The sequence below is a fragment of the Cebus imitator genome, unplaced genomic scaffold (assembly GCF_001604975.1).
Source record: "Cebus imitator isolate Cc_AM_T3 unplaced genomic scaffold, Cebus_imitator-1.0 Scaffold52, whole genome shotgun sequence".
NCBI classification, from domain to species: domain Eukaryota; kingdom Metazoa; phylum Chordata; class Mammalia; order Primates; family Cebidae; genus Cebus; species Cebus imitator.
This window is the reverse complement of record NW_016107367.1, coordinates 3020310-3029659: the sequence shown is the minus strand read 5'-3', so window position 1 is coordinate 3029659 and position 9350 is coordinate 3020310. Positions and strand designations below refer to the sequence as shown.

Here is a 9350-nt window from a genome sequence, read left to right as displayed (position 1 = left end):
GATCTCGGCTCACTGCAACCTCTGCCTCCCGGGTTCAAGCGCTTCTTCTGCTCAGCCTCCTGAGCAACTGGGACTATAGGTGTCTGCCGCCAAGCCCAGTGAATTTTTGTATTTTTAGTAGAGGTGGGGTTTCATCATATTGGCCATGCTGGTCTTGAACTCCTGATCTAAGGTGATCTGCTTGCCTCAGCCTCCCAAAGTGTTGGGATTACAGGCGTGAGCCACAGCATCCAGCCACTATTTGCTGTTTATCTTAATTGCCTTGGGGATGAATTCTTAGGCATTTGCAGCCATAACCAATATACTGCTGAGCAAATGTCTTCCACTGCTGGCCAGCTGCTCTCAGACAAAGTGAGCTCTGGGGTGGAAGACAGGGCCTTACCTGTCCTAGGTTCCACATTGGGTAAGGACTGTCTGCAATGTTTCTCTTCCACATGCTGCCTTATTTAACTATAAACCTTTGGAGAAGGTGTGTCTGCACCTCCTGGTAGTCATTATTCACCATTACCCTTGCAGAAGGTATGGACAGGGCAGACAGAGACTGTGCCGCCAACAACCCCTTCTTGGCTCAATAACTTCTTCTACTTTTTTTTTTTTTTTTTTGAGATGGGGTTTTGCTCTTGTTGCCCAGGCTGGAGTGCAATGGTGCGATCTCAGCTCCCAGGTTCAAGAAATTCTCTTGCCTCAGCCTCCCAAGAGCTGGGATTACAGGCATGCGTCACCATGCCCAGCTAATTTTGTATTTTAGTAGAGACAGGGTTTCTCCATGTTGGTCAGGCTGGTCTCAAACTCCTGACCTCAGGTGATTCACCCGCCTTGGCCTCTGAAAGTGCTCAAATTACAGGTGTGAGCCATTGCACCCGGCATCACTTCTTTTTGTCAGCTTCCTTACCTATACAATGGCACCACAAGGAACTTCTTCATCTACCCCAGGCTCTTATGAGAACAAAATGAGAAGAAAAAGGCATGGTAGCACTTTGTAAACTGTAAAGCAAGTTGTAACTACATTATAAGTGCTGTTATTAATTTTCTTTTGTTTCTTAGGGTTCCAAAGATTGGCTGAACTCCAGCTTCTTTTAACTTGCTGTAAAACCTTGGAGGAGGACAATGAGAAGGCTAGTGTCTGAGCTGCTAACTTTGAACACCTCTGTACCTGTTATTGTTCTAAGCACCTTATATGTGTCAATTCACTTAAGCCTTACAGCAGTCCTATGAAATAGATTTATCTCCATTTTATAGATGAGGCACAGAGGGGTTAAAAAAAACTTGCCCAAGGCTTGGCATGGTGGCTCATACCTGTGATCCTGGCATTTGGGGCAATATAGTGACTCTACGAAAAAAAAAATTAGCTGGGCATGGTAGTGTGCCTGTAATCCCAGCTACTTGGGAGGCTGAAGCAGGAGGATCACTTGAGCCCATGAGTTTGAGGCTTCAGTGAGCTATGTTTGTGCCACTATACTCTGGCCTGGGTGACAGAGTAAGACCCTGTCTCTAAAAAAAAAAAAAAAAAATTGTTAGTTAGTGAACCCCAAGGTTCTCTTCAAAAGAATCAGTACGTCAGTATGCTCAGCTTTATTATTTAATTCTCTATTTTAAAGTTTAACTTTCTTGTAGTTACAGTAAATAACCTTTTCCACCCGTTCTGATCAGTAGTTCACATCTGTTTCCGCCCCCCCCACCCCCCGGTCCCCCGCCCTGACCCATCCTGGTCACCTGCTTTGACCCCTGCTTACCTGCTCTGACCTGCCCATAACTGTCCTTTCCGCCAAACCTGCTTCCTTTAAAATAGCCAATTGGAATTAGACTAGACTGTGCAGTCTAACCCTAGCCAATAGGGGAATGACACAGCAGTAGGGGCGACCTTCATCAGGGCATAAGCACCCCTTCCCCTCCTTGTACAGGTGTGCAGCTACCATTGCTCCATCTGTGACTGGCACCCTTCTACAGAAGTAAACTGCCTTGCTGAGAGGAATTATCTTTAAGTGCTATTTCTTTTGTGGCATCAAAATTTTACTTATAACAAAATAAAATAAAATAAAAGCTTGCCCATGTTAACATCACAAATAAATGGCAGACATGGGCTATAAACTCTAGCAGTTTGACTCTAGAGCCTACACTCGCAACCATTATCCTACCAATGACTTAACTCTGTGAACCAAACATATACATTTGTGGTGTCATTTAATAGATCCATTTGTTAAATATTTGTTTAAAATGTATATAAATTGGTCGGGTATGGTGGCTCATGCCTGTAATCCCAGTACTTTGGGAGGAAGAGGCGGGTGGATCACCTGAGGTTAGGAGTTCAAGATCAGCCTGGTCAACATGGTGAAACCCCGTCTCTACTAAAAATACAAAAAAATTAGCTGGGTATGGTGGTGCACACCTGTAGTCCCAGCTACTCAGTCGGGGGGCTGAGGTGGGAGAATCACTTGAACCCGGGAGGCAGAGGTTGCAGTGAGTGGAGACTGTGCCGCCGCACTCCAACCTGGGCAACAGAGAGAGATGTTGTCTCAAAACAAACAAAAAAACCCCCAAAATATATAAATCATGGGCTGTGAGCAGTGGCTCCCATCTGCAATCACAGTGCTTTGGAAGGCCGAGGCGATTGCTTGAGCTCAGGAGTTCGAGAGCAGCCTGGGCAACACAGATGGTGAGACCCTGTCTCTGAAAAGTTTTTACAAAATAAAAAAAAACTGAAAAAAAGTATGTAAATCAACATTTATTTAAGGGAATGAAAGTGTAATACTGAAACCAGGATGGGATAGCATGAAGACCAGCTAAATTCCCAGAAAGGGAGGTTCGGGGTGGTTATAACCGACTCATCATACAGAATCCAGTTAAGGGAGGAATGCAGAAATACCCTCTCCTAGTGCTAGAGAGGAGAACCTTCCAGACTCTCCCATTCCCTCCCCAGCAACAAGCTGAGCAAATCAGTCATCATCCCTTTCTCTCTAAGGTCTTTGCCCATATCAAATAACAAAACTCATGAAAATTTCCAGATTCTTATCCTGAATTCTCCCAACTCTCAAAACTGGGTGTTAGTCTATGTGCCCTGCAATAGCAGATGAGAGGCTGATGGCTTGGAAGTCAGAACAAGTCTTCTGAAGTTCCACTGCCAGGGAATAGCTGAGCCAGAATCTGATTCCCAAGCCCCCTTGCTCATGTGCTCTCTCAGAATCCCTGCTGCCTGCCTGCCTGAAATGTCTCACACCCTTCTCTGCCTGAACTCTGCTGATTATCTTTCCAGTTTGAACCTCAGCTCTTCACAGCCTCTCCTGACACCTGTGCTTCTGGGACCAAGTTGGTTGCTCCATCCTCTGTGATCCCCAAACACTCCTTTAGTGACTTTATGAAAGCACTTACACTGCAGTTTAGTTATTCATGTGTTCCCCAGCAGACAGTGAAGGCAAGCACTGGGTTTATTCTTCCATGTACTTCTAGTACCCAGCACACAGCTTATTAACAAATATTTATCTAATGAATGAATCTCCTTAGTCATCTAGTTCACGATTTTCCTCTAAGGTTTATCCTCTTATAATGTCTTCACTTGTTCTAGTTGAAGGTTGATTCCCCCAGCTGGACTTTAGATGGCCTCTTGTGTAACGTCCTGGTACTGAGTTGAGCCTTCTGAGATCTGCGGAGAGCCAGGCTGGTCTCCTGGGGTTTTCTCCATGTCTTGCATCTCTACTCTGGTTTCTTCGCCCCCTGCTAACAACTGCCCACCATCCTGGTCGCTATTTTTGGAATTCCTTTTGGTTTACCCTGTCCTTCCAAAAAATGTGGTGCCCTATACAGAAGGCAACAAGGCAGCAGTAAGGTTTTGAAACCAATCAAGTATAGATACAAATTATCCTTAAAAATTCCTGGGGCAAGTGCCAGGAAGAATGCCTGGGTGATCCCAGGACAGCTAATTTCCCACTGCAATAGATTAGGTAACTGTTTCTTTGCTAGAGGATCAGCGAGAGAAACTAGACTTGTATTTAGGGTCCATGTTGTGGGAAAAACATGTATCTATAAATATCAGAACTTCATTTAAGAAGCACATGGGAATGAAATCAGACTGAGGAAATAACAGATGAGGTTTCCCTGCTCTCATGATCATAAGGCATGTATTTTGTGTGGGAATCATCCACACTATTGAAATCTTGTGTGTGGACTAGGCACAGTGGCTCATGCCTGTAATACCAGCACTTTGGGAGGCCAAGGCGGGCAGATCACGAGGTCAGGAGATCGAGACCAGCCTGGCCTACATTGCGAATCCCCGTCTCTACCAAAAAAATACAAAAAATTAGCTGGGCATGGTGGCACGCACCTGTTGTCCCAGCTACTTGGGAGGCTGAGGCAGGAGAATTGCTTGAACCTGGGAGGTGGAGCTTGCAGTGAGCCAAGATTGTGCCACTGCACACCAGCCTGGACAACAGAGTGAGACTCTGTCCAAAAAAAAAAAAAAAAAAAAAAGGGGAATTTTTTAAAAAAAAAAAAAAAAAAAAAAAGAAATCGTGTGTGTGTGTGTGTGTATGACACAACTTCCTGTGTGGTCAGAGACAAGGAGAATAGAACTATCATGGTCCTCATTTCATGCATGTACCAATTTACCCCATTTATTATGTGAACATTCTCCCTAACTATCAACAACCTCCTTTATTTCTTTGTTGACTCCAGAATTGAGTTGAACTTCAGAGGTTTTTCAATTTGGAGTTCATGAACCTCTGAAATTACGTTAACATTTTCAAGTACCTTGGTATGTGTATGGTTTTGAGCAGAGTATCTTGGCTTCATTACCTTTGCAAAGGAGGCTTAGCGGCCAAAAGGTTAAGGACCATTGTGTTCAGTGTTTACCATACAAATTGCAAATAGAACATTGAATCTTTGTTAAGATAAGTGACTTTACATGTTTAACAAATATTACAAACTGAAACAAAGAAATACAGTTATAGCCAGTGAAGTACTCTATTATCTTCCCTAAACAAAAGTATTGGGAGTGTAAGGAGCAAAACTGCCTACTCCACAGGAAATCACAGCAGACCCTCCAGGAGAAAGCTAAAAAGGCTCTTGAAAATTAACCCCCAATTCCCCCTTTTCAAGAACTTGAATCTTGTGCTCATTCTGAAAGTTTCCACTGTTCTGGAGGAGCATAATAGGCTCTTAAGGGAACGGTATGGTATTGGGATGAGGAGTGAATGGTATAGGGATGAGGAGTGAAAAGAATTATAGAGTTGTTTAACAGAACAGCATGATAAAGACTTGGGCTGCATCAAAATTATCTCACAGAGATCAGACACACTGATTCCGCAGTCTGGGGAGGAGTGGCATCAAGACAGTCAATTCTGGAGCAGCTGGGAAGAGAATGTGGCCCAGGAGCATTTCTGGATCCCTCGAATACCACCAGGAGGTGGAATACCATCCTTTACATCTTGGCCCAGAATGTAGATGACAATGCCTTTGGACTGGCAAGTTCCCAGAGGACAAGAAAATGACTTCTTTAGAGCAAGGAGTTGTTGACATCTTTTGGGACCCCATTATGTTCCACTTTTTTTTTTTTTTAAAAACACTTAAAGAAAGATTGCTTTACCCTCCAAATAACAGAATGAACATTATCTTAAAAGGCAAAGACATTGCACGAGACCGCTTGGCCAGAATCTCTGTTCCCCATGGGAGAAGTGAATTACCTGAACTTTGGGTCAATAGAAGTAAGACGCATAACACCCTAATACTAGGACACAAGTCCTGACCTTCTACACCAAGGTTTTCAGCACTTCGGTGAAAGCACTAACAAACTCTAAGCCTGGCAAAGATAGCAATACATACCCAGATTGTGGAAGGCACTGGAGAGGTGGCCACTGGTCACGCTGGGCAGTTGAGCAGCTGAGAATGCCCTGCTCTTCTGGCTAGAAGTGGTCTTTAATATTCTTCCCCTCTTTCTTTCACTTTCCTTTCTGAGAAAAGAGCCTCCTCTTTCTTTTGTTTACGACTCCCCACCCTGCATTAGCGAAGGGCTTCTTATAAATCACCCAGATTCTCAGAAACACTTGAGCTCTTGACCAACCTTCCTATTGAGACTGTCCAATGGGGGTGGGTTGGCTGGGGGGAGCCAGGTTGAGACCAATGAAACCCTCTTGAGAACCCAGCGATTAGCTGGTCATTGCATCAGCCACCCCTCACCCCACGCTGGCCTTCAAATAACCTCCCCACCCTCTTCCCGTTCCCCACCCTCAGCATCTGTGTGACCGTGTTTGTGTGTAGTTGTGGGCAGTGGAAAGAGAAACTGTAAATTCCCCGCATTGTTCACCGGGGCGGTGCAGTGTGGTGGAATGATCAGGAGTACGGGTGTCACAGACGCCTGGGTTTCAATCCCAGCTCGGACTGACCCGAAACCGTGGGCAAGGGTCACATCGCTCTTCTGCTTCCCCTCGGTTTCCTCATCCGTGAAATGGGCATGGAGTAGCCTGCTAACGTTACCACTGAGGGGACTAAGGGCAGCACTACGCAAAACCTCTGGCACATGGCAGGCGCTAAATAAAAATGGGGGCCTCTCTTCTCGGGAAAAGGAAAGAGGTGGAGACGATGGAAGGGCCGGTGCCGGGGGGAAAGGGAGACGGGGTGGGTAGGCGGCGCTCAGAGGAAAGGGGCGAGGGGTCTCTGGCAGGCTCCGAGCCCCTCACGGTGCCAGAACGCGGCGGGCAGCAAGCCGGGCTCTGAGGATATCCCCAGGAGGGCCAGGCCGTTGGGTGCCACGCCGGCGTCCCTCCATCACCCCCTCCCTTGTTCCCGCAATCCCGCCCGGGTTCACTCCCCTCGCTTACCCGGCGCCCAGCCGGGCCCGTCAGCGCTCCCGGCTCTGCCAAGGGTTTTCTCCTGGGCGTCCGTGGAAACGCCGTCCGGACGGAACAACTTCCGGCCCGACGGCGCCATCATTGGCTGTTCAAACGGGGGCGGGGCAGAGGCCGCCACTGATTGGCTGGCGGCCCCGGCGCCGCGGCGGAACGCGACTGGACCTTGCTGTGTTGGCAGGTCTGCCTCCGGGAGAACGGAGCGCTTCCGGTGAGTGTGGTGAGTGGCGGGCCCCGGGCTGGAGGGGGCCGGGACTGGGCAGCGCCCGAAGCGCCCCGCGCCTTTTAACGCGGTCATCGCCGCTCGCTTTCCTTTGACTTCCTGTTCCTTCCGAAAGCGCTATGCTTTGGACCCACCTTACCTCTTACTATTGACAACTCGGCTAACTCCCATTCATCCTTCAAAACCCATCTCTGGTCGTATCTTGTTTGTTACCTTCCTCGGTCTGGGGTCTCCGGGGGGATCTGTGTTTTGTGTTTAATTTCCACCAACACCAGACCCAGCGTAGGGTTTGACAAAGAATAGGTAATCAGAAAATATTTGTTGAATGGAATATCATATTTCTTTTACTTCCACATATCCCCTCTCCCACCTGTTTGCATTCCAGAAATATTTTTAGACGCTGGGCTTCTCGTAGTGAATCAAACACAGAAAGTTCTGTCCTCATGGGGCTGACATGCTGGTGGTGACTGTCAGAGCCACTCGCTCCTTCCTTGGACTCTTCAGTGCCGCTGCCTTCTCTTCCATCTGGCTGTCTCTGTTCCTTTTAGTTTAATCCCTCACCTCTTCCGAGAGGGAGGACGGGCATCCTAGTGGTGGGAAGCTGGCGACATCCCTTTGACAGCAAGGAGTCGAGTGCAGTGGTGGGTGGTGCCTAGGCAGAGGAGTTGAGACTGGCCTCGGGACCAGGCTTAGTATTTAGAGAGCAGAAATACCAAATTATTTGCACTGCACAGTTCCATCAGTTTATAGTCTTTCATATTATATTAGTTCCATCTGAGATGAGCTGGCTGGCTTTAGAAGTTTTATTTAAACTTTGGCTTTGTATGTGGAAGTTGTTACCTGCCTGGAGTCGGCTGCGAACGGGGGCGGCATTACTAGAGGAGGCTGACTACAGACATTGATGGAATGATGCTGACTTGGCAGAGGCGAATGGTGCCATTTTGGGGAAAGGTGTGGAAGGGGTTGGGTGGTTGATTCCAGGGGACCTTGAAACCCATTGTCTAGCAGAAGAGATGGCTAATAGGCAGGCTGTATGGAATGACTTAGCAAAGGACTTGGAGGGAATCTGTTGATGCTGACCTGACTCCACCTGTTGGGGGATGGAGGAGTAGCTTGGCCTGTTTGTTTAAGGTGGGATGCACTGGGTTTTCTTGAAGCTAGTCTACTGCCTGAGCGTTCTGTGCTGTTTCACCGCGCCCTCTGCTGTTCTGGGTGTGCCTAGCATCCTTCTTTTTCTCTGGATTGTGCTTGGTGCTAACAGCACAGAAGTAAAACATTGATCCAGGCCAAAGCACTTTTTTCTGGGAACTAATTGATAACAATTTATTGTGAACGATGGTCCAGAATTTCAGAAAGGATTTTTTTTAACAAGTAGAATTTCATTGCAGTGTGAATCTGTGTGTTGGGAGTGAAACGGGTGGATTTGTGTCATGCCTTCAGAATTGCTCCCAGCACTCTTGGGAGGACGGATAGATACCTCAGAACCTTAGCCTTGTGCTGTGGGCCTGTCTCTCCAGCTGACTGCTATGGAGATGGGATATCCGGGGGGAAGAATGCTCCAGGCAGAGAGAAAAGAGGGAAGGGCTGGAGTACAAGGGAAAGGATGCAGGGGATAGCGGCAGGCCTTTCCCACCGTGGATCCTGGACAGCTTTTGATTTAAATATTTTCAGACCTAACCTCATTCATGATGATGAGCCTATGTTCTTCTCATTTGTTGCTAATAAGCAGTGCAGCAGGTTTTCTTTATACATTTATGTTCATGGATTTATACATCTAGCAAACATAGGCTAGTATTTGTGTAGGATAGAGTTCTGCAGTGAGGCTGCTGGCGTAAAAATGATGTGTTGAAACTTGTAACACATATGACCAAAATGGACCTTCCAAAGGCATTTTTAAAGTAGCCCTGGGTCTTTCTCTCTAGGCATTGTCTCTCCAGGCCTTTTTTTTTTTTTTTGAGACGGAGTCTTGTTCTGTTGCCCAGGCTGGCGATCATGGCTCACTGCAACCTCCACCTCCCAGATTCAAGCAATTCTCCTGTCTCCGCCTCCTGAGTAGCTGGGACTACAGGTGCCTGCCGCCATCCTGGCTAATGTTTGTATTTTTAGTAGAGACACGGAGTTTTGCCATATTGGTCAGGCAGGTCTTGAACTCCTGATCTCAAGTGATCCACCAGCCTCGGCCTCCCAGAGGTCTGGGATTATAGGTGTGAGCTACTGTACCCAGCCCTGGTCTTCATTTATGTATTTATGTTCTTCAATAAAAGTTTTAGTTTTCTTTTTTTTTTTTTTTTTTT

At 46.9% G+C, this 9350-nt stretch overlaps 2 protein-coding genes and 1 long non-coding RNA gene across 8 annotated transcripts in view; 2 read left to right on the top strand and 1 right to left on the bottom strand.

The window, feature by feature from the left end:
* The window catches only part of LOC108304077, a 7968-nt gene extending 6384 nt beyond the window's left edge, over nucleotides 1-1584 (top strand). The window contains exon 2 of the long non-coding RNA XR_001825117.2: nucleotides 1045-1584. This is a non-coding gene — a long non-coding RNA (uncharacterized LOC108304077). The remainder of the gene's footprint in view (nucleotides 1-1044) is intronic.
* WARS1 (tryptophanyl-tRNA synthetase 1) overlaps nucleotides 1-6922 on the bottom strand; it is a 40190-nt gene extending 33268 nt beyond the window's left edge. Inside the window, exons 1-2 of one of the 4 annotated variants that reach the window (XM_037738326.1) lie at nucleotides 6807-6900; nucleotides 5812-5939 (exon numbers count right to left, since the gene is read on the bottom strand). The gene's annotated coding sequence lies outside the window, so the exon portion shown is untranslated. Of the gene's footprint in view, nucleotides 1-1913; nucleotides 1936-5811; nucleotides 6180-6806 lie in introns of those variants that run through there. The other 3 variants (XM_017528123.1, XM_017528121.1, XM_037738327.1) reach the window with 3 other exon arrangements.
* A 29-nt stretch (nucleotides 6923-6951) lies between these two features.
* WDR25 (WD repeat domain 25) overlaps nucleotides 6952-9350 on the top strand; it is a 152360-nt gene continuing 149961 nt past the window's right edge. Inside the window, exon 1 of one of the 3 annotated variants that reach the window (XM_017528118.2) lies at nucleotides 6952-7044. The gene's annotated coding sequence lies outside the window, so the exon portion shown is untranslated. Of the gene's footprint in view, nucleotides 7251-9350 lie in introns of all 3 variants that reach the window. The other 2 variants (XM_017528119.2, XM_017528120.2) reach the window with 2 other exon arrangements.